Source organism: Dioscorea cayenensis, chromosome 3 (genome assembly GCF_009730915.1).
Source record: "Dioscorea cayenensis subsp. rotundata cultivar TDr96_F1 chromosome 3, TDr96_F1_v2_PseudoChromosome.rev07_lg8_w22 25.fasta, whole genome shotgun sequence".
NCBI classification, from domain to species: Eukaryota; Viridiplantae; Streptophyta; class Magnoliopsida; order Dioscoreales; family Dioscoreaceae; genus Dioscorea; species Dioscorea cayenensis.
The window spans coordinates 13999495-14016082 of NC_052473.1; the positions used below are offsets into that span (position 1 = coordinate 13999495).

General features: G+C 42.3%; 2 non-coding genes across 2 annotated transcripts; both read left to right on the top strand.

Annotated features, from left to right (window-relative positions):
- Positions 1-444: 444 nt before the first annotated feature.
- Positions 445-551, top strand: LOC120257701. Its single transcript, XR_005535791.1, has one exon. It is a non-coding gene; the product is annotated as a small nucleolar RNA R71 (small nucleolar RNA).
- Positions 552-7783: 7232 nt separating this feature from the next.
- On the top strand, positions 7784-7890 carry LOC120257742. The gene has a single exon (XR_005535831.1). It is a non-coding gene; the product is annotated as a small nucleolar RNA R71 (small nucleolar RNA).
- The last annotated feature ends 8698 nt before the right edge of the window (positions 7891-16588 follow it).

The following is a 16588-nucleotide window of genomic DNA, read 5'->3' on the forward strand; positions in this document are numbered from 1 at the left end:
TTCGGTTGGCCCCTCCAACCCGGATTCTAGGTATTGCTATATGGATTTCCTAGGCGCTTCATCGCATTACCAACAAAATCAATTTGTTCCACAGATTATGTACCACCAATAGCTATCGGGCAATCGCATGGAGCATAACCTCCTCCACATCCGTTACAATTCGTCATGGCCACTAATCTAGGAGAATTTAGAATGTCTAACTTCTTGGTCAATGACTCAACTTGAGTCACCAACGATGTGACCACATCAATCTCATGGAGACCGGCCACTTTCTTTTTTTTTCTTGCATTCCATTGGTAGTAATTTAAATCTATTTCTTTAATCAATTTTCGTGCTTCTCCGAGGGTCTTGCTACCTAAGGTACCTCCTGCTGCTGCATCAAGTAACTACCTTATGCTAGGGTTCAACCCATTGTAAAAACTTTGAATAATCATCCACTTAGGGAACCCATGTTGAGGACATTTCCACAGGAGCTCCTTGAACATCTCCCATGTCTCAAATAGAGACTCCAATTCTGCTTTCGTGAAGGAGGATATTTCATTCCTAAGCTTTGTAGAGTTTTGACAACACCCCTTGCGTATGTCCCATAAGTGCACGGGTTTGTCAAAGTAATAAAATCCCACGTGAGTGGGTATCGTATCCACAGGGAGTAGGGAGTAAAAATACTTAAATTGTTTCTTAACTAAGCGAAATATGAATAGTGATTTGTGTGACAAAATGTAATGCAAACAAAAGTAAAAAAGATAAGAGATAGAGCAAGTAAAGGAGAGGAAAGACAATCGATATATATGGGGTACTCGGATATTGATCCACCTAGGACAATTGTTTCAAGTGCAAAAACCCTCTATTATGCTTCCTAAATGGGGTTAAACAGCTACAAATGGAATGCAAACAAAAACTAAGGCGAAACGCAAGAATACAATCATTGCAAAAATTCCAACAAATTCAAACAAAAACTAGAGCATGAAGACATTCAGTGGTAAAAATTTTCCTCCTAAACCCAAGAATACAATCATTGCAACTAAGGCGAAACGCCATTGGATATGTGAGCATGTATAACAATCAAGACTAATATAAAAGAGATGTGTGCACTATGAAACTCCCCCACTGCAGTTAAGTTGTACATTGTACCCAATGCACACATGCAAGCTCACTCATGATGTATATAAATCAAGAATAAATATGGGAGAAGCAATCGAAACAATACTCCCCTAACTCCTAGTGTTGCATTTGATGGAGCCAATTTGTTGGGAGTGGTATTCCAATGGGTTGTGAAGCACACACGACCAAGCCGAAGCACCTTGGTCGTGTCTATGACAAGTTCTCAAGTCCCATGATGACAAGACCATCTACACGCATACACGAGGAGGTTCAGTGAAGCTCAATAAAACAAAAATAGCTCAAGTATATAAAGGATAAAGAAATGAATACAACTTAAGACAACAAAACGAAAATATAAACTCAGAAGGAAAGTCCTTTCTGAGTATACAAGCCCAAAAGGAAATGTAAAAAGTAAAGAAATGAAAACCAAAATCAAGTGTCGGTACCGTGCTCAGCTCCTCTTCTGCTACTTGTGAAGATGATGATGCTGGTAGATCAATTGGGGTACACGGTGGATCAACTGGTGCTGGAGTAAATGATGGTGGTGCTGGAGGTATTGGAGATCTGCTCATCAATAGCTACTGTAGGAAGTCAAAACGACCAATCATATCGGTATACTGTGGTGTCTGGATCGCTTGAATCTCGATGATCTCAGACCACAAGACACTCACATTGCTCTCGAGCCTCACGATACGCTCATGGGCTTGGGATAGGATAATCGTGTGCTCTGCGGTATTGATACCCATCGGTGCGGAATCCTCCGCTGCATCCCTGCCTCCTCGGCGCCCTCAGTGGTGGAAGTGGCTAAAATGTAAGCTCCAGGCCCATATCTGTGCACCACTCCCATCATCCTGAGGGTATCGAGTCTAAGCGGACAGGGAATAACTGTCTAATCGGTATCCCAAAGAGCATCACCGAGACCCATCCCCAGAATAAGTCTAGAAATGTAGGGACCAACAAATAATACTCCCACTCTACCGTTCTTGCCTTGGTATCACATGTAATTTGCCACAACATGCCCCAGATGAATGGGCACGGACCTAGCCATAGAATACATATAAAGTAAACTCTGTCTGCTTAGAGTACTAGTGTTATCACCTCGGCCATCCACAGATTTGCTAATTATGGTGAATAAATATCTGTAGCTCAGCCGAGACAAATATGTGGCATTGGATACTCCCGGTTCATGCTGCCACTATCCGCACAAGACCTGGTAAGCCTACTATGGAGCCAAGGTGACAAGGTAATCTTTTGGCAAGTGACTATACTCCTCGGTTTCTGTGTATGTCTCATCAGTACAAGCCCATGGGAACCAAAAATTTTGTAACACTTATGGCAAATTGACGTCCAAATGCTCCAAACTGTATGCCATCAGTGATGTCAAAACTCCCATATTGCTGCGCAAACTCATAAGATGACAGCAACTCTAGTGTCAATGGCCGGAAAAGTGTCTCCCATATAGACAATAATCTTCGCCAGCTTCCCATGGCCGTCAGCGTGTCAAGTTCTGCGCAAACTCATAAGATGACAGCAACTCTAGTGTCAATGGCCGGAAAAGTGTCTCCCATATAGACAATAATCTTCGCCAGCTTCCCATGGCCGTCAGCGTGTCAAGTTCCCTGACTAACTCGTCACCCCGTTGGATCCCAGTCAGAACGTTCAAGTCTATGAACCGGAATTGGCCAAACCTAAGTCTTGATAATAGTGCAAAACGAGCCTGATGCTCGGGATTTCGAGAACTCAATATGTGACAACTCGGGTGAAGGTTTTCTAGGGTGCTTCCCTTCTTACCTCCTCGAGTGTGGTGCTATTCCAGCGATAAATGAGGAAGAAATGATCAAATAAACTCAGAAACAAAATACTACGGAATTCCACACGGGCCTATGGAAATTACCCACACCCGTGTGGATCTGCGGTGTGTGAAAACCGCACGGTTCCACGACAATTTTTCACAAAATATAACCTTAGACCACGTTTAGAAACTTTCTAAATATGCACAAACTCTTATAAAGTGAAAATTGGCACAACTCAAGACTTTTAATTCACTAAAAACAAGAAATGGTAAATAGAAGAGAAATCAAGAGGTTTACTGATGAAATGTGTATGAATACTTGAATTCAGCGTACAAATTTTCTGAAAAACCCTCTAAAACAATGGTGAGAGGTCGGGAAACTGATCAAGAGCGATTTTCATATGGTTGGAAGTGAAGAAGAGTAGAATCCACAAAGATTTTAAAGAAAAACTCGCGTCTCTTGGAATTCTGTGCATCCACAGGGGAGCTTTACAGGGGCAGATGCACACCCTTGTACACTCTCGGGAAAAAACTCACTGCCTCTGAATGCTACCACATGGGCCTGTGGCTTCTTTGTCCAACTAAGAAGAATCTCTAAGTGTTTTGCACGCCCGTGCGGAAATTCTGCATGGGCGTCGACATTCACAGGCCCAACTCACAGGGGTAGCCGCACGCCCCTATGTCTTCTCCGGATGGAGATAACTCGTCTACAAAGATCTACACGGGCGTGCGGAAAATACCCACGCCCGTGCGTTGTTCATAAGTTCGGCTACAGGGGCGAGTCCACGCCCCTGTGTGCTCTTGGGATAAATCGCCAAGTCTCTGCTGGAAAATGCACGCCCATGCGGAAGTTCCCACGGGCGTGCGAAAATCACAAGGTCGCTCACAGAAGCGAATCCACGCCCCTATGCCTTCTCTGGATGAGCTCGCAATACAACTTCATGGGCGTACGAAAATTCCACATGGCCATGCATTTCCTCTAGATGACGTAGTTTTCCTGAACATGTTTACACTTTCAGAGCCTGCCCTTTTTTTATGCAAAATACGCCAACGAAAAACATTAAAAACAAGCTCATGCGACTTAAATTTCACCAAATCCTCATGAAAACACACGATGTGTTTAAAATCCACTAAATAATACACCGCATAAGCATTTAAAGATCAAGACACCAATACTCAAAAAGTTATTCACACAAAAACTAAACTACTTAACTAAGAAAACAGTAAACGCTTGGGTTGCCTCCCAAGAAGCGCTTGTTTTACGTCACTAAGCTTGACGTACCTCTTCCTTACCTCATGGGGGCTCAAAGATGAAGACTGCCCTCTAAAGCCATGGCTTAAAAGCATGACAAGCAAAGTCTCTTGAAGGTAGAGGGGCAGTTATCGCGCTTGGGACCACCTAGAAATGATTCATCCAACTCCTTCCATTCATGGACATCTCCAACAGCCTTGGAACATTTCCGGTGGTGTCTCCTCGCCCTCTTCATCTTCCAAAGCACCTTCTTCAGGATCCCCGGAGTAGATGGTACTTCTACAGTTGAGCCAAGCATCATTATTTCTTCATTGTCCTCCTCTTTGTCGAATAGACTCTTATATGGGTCCGGATTAAACATTTTCTGCATATATTCATCAACAATCTCATCAGTAGTGTCTAGAAAATACAAAGTATCATTGAAATCAAGAGAATGCCGCATGGTTTCAGTAAGGCGGTATGTGAGCTTGTCATCTCCAACTCTCAAAGTTAGCTCCCCGCCGTCCATGTCAATCAATGCCTTGGAAGTGTGGAAGAATGGCCTCCCAAGTATCAAGGGTACATTTGCATCCTCATCGACGTCTAGCACCATAAAATCCATAGGAAATATGTACTTGTCCACCTTGACAAGTGACATGCGTCCGAATATGCGTGTAAACCGCAAGTGCACGTGTGTCGAAGTAATAATTACCCTGGTGAGTGGGTAGTCGAATCCACAGGGAACAGGGCTACTAGTGCTAACTTCTTCTCTGTTTTCTAACTTAATGATAAATGGAAAAGTGTGGTGATCTAATGTGCGAAGAAATAAATACCAGAGACGAATATGCAAGGGTTAAATGGATAGAGATCTCAATTAGTAAAAGTGGGGTATTCGGGCAATGCTCCCCCAAGGATTCAGGTATTAGGTACCGGATAAGCAAAGTGTTTCTATGATGAGTAAGTTAAGTCATGGAAATCCAAATATAATCGGATCTGGCCTCCCAATCACCGATACTAGTCCCCTACGAGGTCCCTGTGGAGAAATCGCTCAATCTCAACACCTCACACCACATATGACCGCAAAGCACTCTAGGGATTCCAAGAGGTGTATCCGATTCCTAAAGATTGATCCAACCCTAATTCCCGGTGAAGGATCCTAACTCCCTACAAGGTCCCGGTGGAGAAATCTCTCAATCTCACACCTCACACCAAATATGGTTGCATAGAGCTTAGGGAACGGAGATAGAATACACCAATCGGAGGGGAAAGGGGATGCTCTCTATCTCATGATTCACCCTCTCAACCCTCTTCAATCGTGAGGTTCTAACCCTAATGGAGACCTCTCTCTCTCACTAAGGTAACAAATCAAGCAAACCAAATAACCAAAAGATCAATAAGGCAAGGAAGCATTAGACAATAAAGATTAAAACTTAATCAAACTCGGATTAAATAGAAACACTAAGCAAATCCACAAAAGAGGAGAATCCTAGGGTTCACAATCCCAAATACCCTCTAGAGTTTTAGCTCTCCATGGAGCAACATACAAAACACACCATCAATGAATGAAAGTACATTAAAACCATAGAAATAAACCCCCTTATATATGAACTGATGGCCTTGATGGAGAGCGTCGACGTCTTGAAGGACCCACTCCGAAGCTAGGTTCACCGGTGGCTTCCTTGATGCTATGACGGAGGAGGAATCGATCAAAGTTGGTAACGAAGCGTCTCCAAAGCCGTAAAGGCCTCCTCTCCAAACCCTAGCCGTATCACCCTTATTTATAGGCCTTAGATCAGAAAGAATAGGGCAAAACAGCTATTTATAGGCCTTAGATCGCGCCTATCATGTGCCCTCACGCACCCGTGTGGGCTGCAGGAAGAACAGTAATTTTCTACAGTAAAATTGCTACAGTACTTTTCACAAAGCCGCGGTCCAAACACTCTTCTCTTGAGGCCACATGTCCAGGCACACGTCCATGTGGTAGGCTATAAAACTTTTCTTCATCGACGTATCTTTGAGAGGTCTTGCAATCTTCACAAAGAGAAGGAACACGAAGATGTGGCTGCCTTTGTGCCCTTCCAACTAGTGAATTGACTTTAATCTTCTTGGAAGTTGGCACACATCTTAATGTTTATGAACTCCTCTTGTCTCTTGGTCCTTGAATTGAACAAGAACTCCCAACATTGTGTCTTTATAGCCTATCTTTGCTTCCTTTTTAATCTTCAAATACACAATATGACACATAAACCATAGTAAAAATGATGCTCAATGCTTGTAAAACATATATAAAAATATGTCTACTCAAGCACTTATCAACAAGCACATCTTCGACAATATCTCTAGGATGTCTCACCGTTCGGTCCGCCAATTACAAAGTCATACGAGTGGGCCTAGGCTCGCCCAAGCATAGCTTCTGAAAGAAAGTGTATGGCATGACATTGATACTGCCCCCTCAGTCCGCCAATGCCATTTCTTCACCTAAATTGCCAATGTTACACAGAATGATGAAGCTTGCTAGGTCTTTCCTCTGGTTCGGCATGTTCTTTTGCAAAACCGCCGAGCAAGAAGCATCTAAGATCACTGAAGCACTCTCCTCTAACTTCCTCTTGTTAGTCAACAAGTCCTTCAAGAATTTTGCGTACTTAGGCATTTGAGACAATGCCTCAATAAAAGGAATGTTGATGTGAAGTTGCTTGAACAAACTCAGGAACTTCTTGTACTATTCATCCACTTGGTCATTCTTCAACCTAGAGGGATAAGGGAATCTTGGCTTGAAAGGTGGGGGTGCCACCTCCTTCTCTTTGCTTGTTCCCTCTTTAACCTCTATGACCTCGGATGCGTATTCATTGGGCATCTTACTTGGAAACCTACGTTCAACCTCACGACCACTTCTCAAAGTGATCGCCTTCACATGCTCTCTAGGATTGGTCTCGGTATTACTTGGCAAGCTTCCTTGTGGTCTCTCCCGAAAGAGACTTAGCAATTTTCCCCCCTTGATTCTCAAGGTTGTGCAAAGAAGCGGTGTGGTTGTGAAATGTATCCTCAACTGATTGAAATCTTGTATTCGATGATTGCACGAATCTAGTCAAGGCCTTATCCAAATCTATCATTCTGGTGTCCAAACCGGAAACTCGGTTCTCCATGTTTGGGGCTTGTTGTTGTTGGAAAACCAGTGGCCCCATGGCCTTTTGTGGAACTTGGTTAATACACGAGAAATTGGGATGATTCTTCCAACCCAGATTGTAGGTGTTGCTACATGGATTTCCATGATTCCTCATTGCATTACCCACAAAATCAACATTCTCAACTGAAGATGCATCACCAATGGAGTTTGGGCAATAGGAGGGAGCATGTCCTCCATCATTCCCAGTGCAAGTAGTCATGACCGCCACTCTATTCGAACTTAAAACATCTAACTTCTTAATCAATTATTCCACTTGAGCAGCCAATGAAGTTACTACATCTATCTCATGGATCCCCGTCACTTTCTTCTTCTCCCTAGTATTCCATTGGTAGCTATTTAATCACATTTCTTCAATTAATTGATGGGCCTGACCTGGGGTCTTGCAGCCTAACTACCTCCTGTCGTAGCATCTAAGAGTTGCCTTGTACTCGGATTCAACCCATTGTAAAAGGTCTGAACAATCATCCACTCCGGGAATCAGTATTGCGGGCACTTTCTAAGGAGCTCCTTAAACCTTTCCCACGTCTCGCATTGAGACTCCAATTCTAACTGTACAAAGGATGGGATCTCATTCCTAAGCTTTGCAGATTTTTCGGGAGGGAAATATCGGACAAGAAAAGCTTCTACCATCTCCTCCCATGTGGTAATTGATGCTCTAGGTAAGAAGTGTAGCCACTGCTTTGCTCTCCCCTTTAAGACAAATTGGAAGGCTCTCAATTTGATGGCATCATCCGTCACCCCGTTTAGCTTGAGCATATCACACACCTCGAGAAAGTTCTCTATATGACTATTTGGATCCTCATCGGCCAAAACATTGAACTGTGGCGATTGCTATAACATGTGGATGAATGCTGGCTTCAACTCAAAGTTCTGAGCTATAATCGGGGGACGAACAATACTCGATTGTGTCCCCAATACTGAAGGTTTGGCATAATCGGATAATGTCCTCTGTTGCTCATTTTGTTCCGCCATATTATCCGACCCTTCAACTTCCAAATCAGCTTGATTAAACTGTTCTCATACAGTTTCTTTCCCTTTACATCTAAGTGTACGTTCAAGCTCAGGGTCTCCTTCAATTAATGTCGAAGGGTTCCCTCAGGTCATGAACCTGGAGCTGCACAAAAAGAAACAAAACAAATCAGAATGATGATAGAATAGAAGATGTGAAATAGAATGAATAAATGAATAGCTAAGAAAAAAAGTGCAAAGTATCTCCAAATGCCTATTCAACAGCAATGGTGCCAAAAACTTGACAACGCCCCTTGCGTGTGTCCCACAAGTGCATGGGTTTGTCGAAGTAATAAAATCCCAAGTGAGTGGGTATCGTATCCACATTTAGTAGGGAGTAAAAAATACTTAAATTGTTTTTTAACTAGCGAAGTATGAATAGTGAGTTATGTGACAAGGTGTAATGCAAACAAAAGTAAGAGAGACAAGAGAGAGAGAGAGCAAGTAAAGGAGAGATAAGGCAATCGATATAAATGGGGTACTCGGATATTGATCCGCCTAGGACAATCGTTTCAAGTGCAAAAACCCTCTAATATGCATCCTAACTAATGTATTAATGAGTCGTGGAGATCCTTTAATACATGGTCCCAAATCTAAGGTCAACCATGCCTAACCCTATACATGTCCTGGAGGAGAAATTGAACAATCTCTCAACCTCGCACTCATATAGAATTGCAATAATTTCTAGGGATTCCAAGTGATAAATCCTCTTCCTATATTTAGAATTAGCCCTTTGGTCTAGGTAGAAAGTCCCTAGTCACAATTAAGCCCTAGATCCTAAAATCACTTGAACGCTTCACTCCATTGCACTCAAAACTAAGCCCCAGCGGAAGGTCATCCCTTAGCCCATACACTCTACTATGACCACAAAGAAATCGAGGAATTGGAGGTAGAATAAATCACACTGGAGGGGAAAGGGGACTCTCCGCTACCTCTCGACTCACCCTCTTAACCCTCTCCAATCTAGCTTTGTCTAACTCTCTTTGTGTGTCACTCACTCACAAGGGTTACCAACATGAACTCTCAACCCTAGTGTCACTCTAAGGGAGTATTCATACAATCAATGCATTCAAGATTGGAACTCAATAAAAACATCAATTAATGGAAGCATAATAAAAAGGTTCAAAGAAACAATTACATCCTAGGGTTCATAATCCAAGTACCCACTAGGGGTTTATCTCTCCATGGAGCTAATTACAATCAATGAAATCGAATATTAAAACAAAGAATCCATAGAAAACCCCCTCGATAGTCGTGACGATGGTCTTGTGGATAGTTCTCTACTCGTCCAAAGGTCCCTTTTTCCGGCCTAGGATACACCTCGCCGGATCAGGGCCGACAAAAGCTCTCCCACTAACCTTCTTCCAAACGGAGTGCGATGTCGAAGCCGTAGAACCTTTCCTAATCCCTAGCAAATACCTCCCAAAACCCTAGCAGTAGCCCTCTCTCAAGTTGGGTAAATGATGGAGAAAGGAATTCCAAAATCGGGGCTGAAATCGGCCCTAAATAGGGCTAGAATCGGGTATCCACACACCCATGTGAATATTTCAGACAACCCATGTGGAATTAACGCACGAGCATGTGGAATTTCCACACGCCCGTGTGGCTTCTCTAGATAACTCCTTCTTCGGCCGGTCTTGAACAGTACCTTCTATAGTATTTTGTTACATTATTGTTGCAATGCCTCGCTATAGTACCGGCCCTAAACACTCCCGAAACAATGCTTTCGTCGAGGTAATGTAAACAAGCACACGTTTACATCGTAGATCGCTATGCTTCTTCAATGAACAGACGCTTTGGTGGACATCTTGTTACACATGCACAAGCCAGAATACTTAGAATGTGACTCACCCTATGCCCCTCCAAATCATTGTGATAGCTTGAATACAAGGAGGTTGGCACACATTCTAGCATCTTGAACCCGACTTATGTCTTCGCATTTGAACCTTGTCAAGATTTCCTCTAAATGGTGCACTCACGATTTACATTGGCCTCATTTCTCTAAGATTCGGCGTCACAACTCTATATGTATAAAGTAACATAAATACACACATATTAGCGTTAAAACCCGATAAAAATAATGCTCATCATAAGGAAAGAACACTTCATATTCTTATCACACAAGCACTTATTAACTAGTATCCGACTTATGAGAGTAGCTTCATACTTCATAGGTAGTACCTCTTTCCACTACAAATGCACAACTAAAACAAGTATTTTTTTTTAGCACAAATAACACAACAAATAGCACTAATTAGTCCCTTAAATGTTGAACCTGAGTTTCCAAAAGAGTTTAATGAACGAGTAGTGTAACAAGTGTCAATCAAGCAAAACTTCCTAATATCCAAGTAAAAACTAGAGCATCAAAACATCCAATGATGAAAATTCTCCTAAACTCAAGAATACAATCATTGCAACTAAGGTGAACCGCCATTTGTTATGTGAGCAGGCACGATTAAAGCATAGGTATAAAACATGTGTAATGTGAACTACCCCCCACACTTAAGATGTATATTGCCCTCAATGTACGTATGCAAGCACAATACAAAGTATATCACTCAAAAATATATGTGGGAGTGGGCAATTAAAACAATACTCCCCTGAACTCCTAGTGGTACGTTTGATGGAGCTAGATCCTTGAGAGTTGAGTTCCAATGGGTTGTGAAGCACACATGGCCAAGTATAAAACACATTACCCGTGTCCTTAATTTCCATACCGACAAGATCATCTGAATGCATACACAAGGGGGTTGAGTGGAGCTCAATAAACAAAAACAACTATAGTATATAAAGATAAGGCAATGGAATACAACTCGAAACAAAAATAAATGATAAACTCAGAAGGAAGATCCTTTCTGATAGATAAAAAACCAATATAAAATATTAAACTAAAATATGAAAAATAAAAAACTAAAAGAAAAGTAAAGACACATCAAGCACCGGTGCCTACTACTGGTGCATCTACAGCCACTGCTGGTGAAGAAGATGCTAGTGATGCAAAATAAATGTAGATTGGGTGAAGAAAAGAAAAAGAGAATCTTACAAACGAAATGAGAATGAAAGACTAGAAAATGGCCGGAAAACTCAAGATAAAACAGTCTAAATCAACTATGCGAAGTTGGGAGAGTGCAACGATGTATTCTCTAAATGTTTTGGAGTCAAAGGATGAAGAAACACAAATAAGTTTTAAAGAAAAACCTGTGTTCTGTACATCCACACGAGCGTGTGGAAATTACCCACGCCCGTGTGACTCCACATGGGAGCTTCATAGGGGCAGACACATGCTCCGGGTGCTCTCAGGTTGGCCTCTGTACACATCCACATGGGCGTGTGGAAATTCCCCATGCCCGTGTGCCCGATCCACAGGGACATCCACAAGCTCCTGTGTCTTTTCAATCTAACCGAGAAAAAATTCTAAGTGTTTCCCACACCTGTACAGAAATTCCACACGGGTGTGTATACCTTCACAGGGCTACTCACAGGGGCATTCACACGCCCCTATGTCTTCTTTGGATAAAGCTCTGAATGTCGGCAGAGAAACACATGCCTTTGTGAAATTTCCACACGGGCGTGTGACCATCACAACCTCGTTCATAGAGGCAAATGCACGCCCCTGTGTCTTCTTGGAATAAGCTCTGAACGAAAACACACGCCTGCGTGGAATTTCCACAGGCGTGTGTCTTCTATAGTTAACTTAGAAAAATCTGCCGGCTTTACAAAATATTCCTGAACATGTATACATACTCAGCACCTGCTAACACGACCGAATATGAGTGTAAACCGCAAGTGCACGAGTGTCAAAGTAATAATACCGCGGTGAGAGGGTAGTCGAATCCGCAGGGAATAGTACTTAGAACCACCAAGATTGCTATTTATCTAGAATGAAAATATGTTGAAAGTGATGTGAAAACAAACTCAATGCAAATGAAAATAAGAAAAGATAAAGGAGGTGCAAGTAAAAGATAGGGGAGACAATCGACGATAAATGGGGTGCCGTGATATTGTTTTGCCTAGGACAATTGTTTGAAGTGCAAAACCCCCTATTATGCTTTCTAACTAATGCATTAATGAGTCGTGGAGATCCTTTGATACATGGTACTAAATCTAAAGTCAACCATGCCTAGCTCTATACATGTCCCGGGGGAGAAATTTAATAACCTCTCAACCTTGCACTCATATAGAATTGCAATGAGTTCGAGAGATTCCAAGTGATAAACCCTATTCCTTTGTATAGATCTAACCCTTTGGTCCAGGTGGAAGTCCCTAACCACAATTGAGCCCTAGGTGCTAAAATCACTTCAACGCTTCACTCCGTTGCACTCGCAATTAAGCCCCAGTGGAAGGTCATCCCTTAGCCCATTCACTCTACTCACCCTCTCAACCCTCTCCAATCTAGCTTTGTCTAACTCTCGTGATGTGTCACTCACTCACAAGAGTTATCAACATGAACTCTCAACCCTAGTGTCACTCTAGGGGAGTATTCAAACAATCAAGTCTACAAGATTGGAACTCACAATAAACATCAATTAATTGAAAGCATAATAAAGATATTCAATGAAACGAATACATCCTAGGGTTCACAAATACCCAAGTACTCACTAGGGGTTTAGCTCTCCATGGAGCAAAATACAATAGATAATGAAATCAAAAGTAAAGAGATGCAATCCATGAATGAAAACCCACTTATGTTCATGTTGAAGGACTTGTGGATCGGCCGCTAGATGCAAACGTTTATGCCGTAGATCGCGTTGCTTCTTCAATAAACGTTTTTATTAGTGAAGATCTTGCTATCAATGTAGAAATCGGGATACGCAAATGTGACTGCCCTTGTGCCCCTCTAAATCATTGTAATTGATTGAATACATGGAGGTTGGCACCCATTCACGGATCTTTGAGAATAACTTGTGTCTTCGTGTTTGTTCCTTCCAAGATTTCATCAAATAGTGCATTCACGATCTACTTTTGGCTTCTTTTCCTAAAATATAGCTTCACAACCCTACCTGCTCAAAAGAACACAAATAAACATGTATTAGTGCTTAAATCTGATAAAAGTAATGCTCATTGTAAGGAAAGAACACTTCGCATTCTTAACACACAAGCACTTATCACCTGCTTCTACAATGCAAAATGAACCAGAGAATAATGAAACACATGCTCAAATGACCAAGATACTCCGCCACACACATTTATGCACATGATAGTACCAACCAATCCACAAGATAATCATAGCAATAGCATATAAAAGATCTAGACACCAACACTCAATCCTTATTCATGCAAATACTAAACTAACACTTAGAAAAATAGTAAAGACTTGGGTTGCCTCCCAAGAAGCACTTGTTTAACGTCACTTATCTTGACGTATCTTGTCTTACTTCACGGGGGCTCATAGATGAAGGTTTCCATCTTACCCATAACTTGAAAGCACGATGAACATAGTCATTTCAAGGTAGAGGGAGAGTTGTCGAGCTTGTTACCACTCAAGGGTTCATCACCCTTGTTCCATTCATGCACATCACCAATAGCCTTGGGGCATTTCTTGTGGTGTCTCCTTGCCCGCTTCATCTTCCAGAGCACTTTCTTCATGATTCCTGGTGTAGATGGTACCTTTTCCCATAAACCAAGTATCAGAACTTCTTCATCCTCCACTCCTTCGTCTAGCAACTCATCCTACGGGTCTGGATTCAACATTTCCTGAACATATTCATCAATAAGTTCATTGGTAGTGTCAAGAAAATAAAGAGTATCATCAAAGTTAAGAGAATATCGAATGCCTTCAACAAGGTGGTAGGTCAACTTGTCGTCGCCAACCCTTAGTGTCAACTCCCCACCATCCATGTCGATAAGTGCCTTGGAAGTGCACAAGAATGGCCTCCCAATGAAGTCTACAGGAAATATGTATTTGTCAACCTTGACAAGCATATCTTCAATGATACCCCTCGGATGTTTCAACATTCTGTCCGCCAATTGTAATGTCATCCAAGTAGGGCCTACGCTCTCCCAAGCCTAACTTCTGAAAGAAAGAGTATGGCATGACGTTGATACTAGCCCCTGAATCTGCCAATGCTATCTCTTCACCCAAGTTACTGACACGTCCGAATATGCGTGTGTACCGCAAGTGCACTAGTGTCGAAGTAATAAAATACCCGGTGAGTTGGGTAGTCGAATCCACAGGGAACAGGGCTACTAGTACAAACTTCTTCTCTGCTTTCTAGCCTAATGATAAATGGAAAAGTGTGGTGATCTAATGTGCGAAGAAATGAATACCGGAGATGAATATGCAAGGGTAAAATAGAGGGAGAATCTTGACAAGGTCCCGTTGTGTATATCCCACAAGTGCATGGGTTTGTCAAAGTAATAATCCCGAATCAGTGGGTATCGAATCCACAGGAAATACGGAATAAAAATACTTAATTTGATTCTTAGCTATGTGAAAGATCAAGGATGATAAGGGTGATAATGATTCAATTCTCAGCAATAAAAAAACAATTAAGAGAGCAAAAGTAAAGAAGGGGGTAAGGCAATCGATAAAGATGGGGTACCCGGATAATGCTCCGCCTAGGATAATTGTTTCAAGTGCAAGAACGCTCTATTATGCTTCCTAATCAATGCAATTGTGAGTCTTGGAAATCCTTAATTACATAGTCAAAAATCTAAGGTCAACTATGCCTAACTCTATACATATCCCGGAGGAGAGATTAGATAACCTCTCAACCTCGTACTCGCATAGAGTTGCAATGAGCTCAAGGGATTCCAAGTGATAAATCTCTTCCTAATTATAGACCTAACCCTTTGGTCCAGGTGGAAGATCCCGAACCATGATTAAGCCCTAGATACTAAGATCACCTCAACGCTTCACTCCGTTGCACGCGCAACTAAGCCCCAGCGGAAGTTCATCCCTTAGACCATTCACTCTATTATGGCCACAAAGAACTCGAGGAACGGACGCTCCTGTATCTCTTGACTCACCCTCTCAACCCTCTCCAACTTAGCTTTGTCTAACGCTCGTGGTGTGTCACTCACTCACAAGGTTACCAACAAAAACTCTCAACCCTAGTGTCACTCTAGGGGAAATGTTCATACAATCAAGCATTCAAGGTTGGAACTCACAATAAACATCAATTAATTGAAAGCATAATAAAGAGATTCAATTAAACGAATACATCCTAGGTTCACAAATACTCAAGTACCCTCTAGGGGTTTAGCTCTCCATGGAGCTAAGTACAATCAAAGAAATAGAATGTAAAAGCAATGAATCTATAAATAAACCCCCTCGATAGTCGTGTCGATGGTCTTGTGGAAAGTCCTCTACTCGTCGTCCAATGATTCCCTAGTCCGGTATAGGATACGCCTTGACGGAAGCTCCCCTACCAACCTTCTTCCTAAGGAATAACGATGTCGGATCCGTAGAACCTCTCCAAAACCTTGGCCAATATCCCTCAAAACCCTAGCCGAAGCCCTCTCTCATGTTGGGGAAAAGTTGGAGAAAAGAATACTAAAATCGGGGCTGATTCGGCTTTAAATAGGGCTGGAATCGGGCGACTACACGGGCGTGGATGCTTAACGCGCCCGTGCAAAATTTCCACACGGGTGTGGATAACTTCCACATGCCCGTGTGGATTCTCTTAACTTCTGTTTTCTCGGCTGGCTGTGAACAGTGCTGCTATAGTACTTGCTACCATGTTGCTATAGTGCTCTGCTACAGTTCCTGCCTGAATAGCTTCCCAAATCCATACTTTCATCCGAGTAACGCAAACAGGCACACGTTCACATCGTGGATCACTTGCTTGTTTAATGATAAGCAAGTTGGTGGAGCTCTTGTTCTATGTGCATAAGTCGGAATGCTCGAGTGTGACTGCCTTTGTGCCCCTCCAAATGGATGTGCCAACTAGAATACGAGGAGGTTGGCACACACTCTAGCATCTCACACCCGACCTATGTCTTCACGTTTGAACCTTAGAAAGATTTCCTCCAAAAATCAGTGCATTGTGCTCCACATTGGCTTCTTTCCTTCATACTCGGCCTCACAACCCTACCTGCATGAAAGTAATATAAAAACACACATATTAGTGTAAAAACCCGAGAAACGTAATGCTCAACATAAGGAATGAACGCTTCGCATTCATATCGCACAAGCACTTATCAAATCTCAATCAATAAAGATGATGAACTCGGGCAATGCTCCTCCTAGGATCTAACATGAAGTTTAAGATTCGCTAAATGCTTCTAAACCGAGTCTAATGAGTCGAGGTAATCCAAGAACAACCGGTCC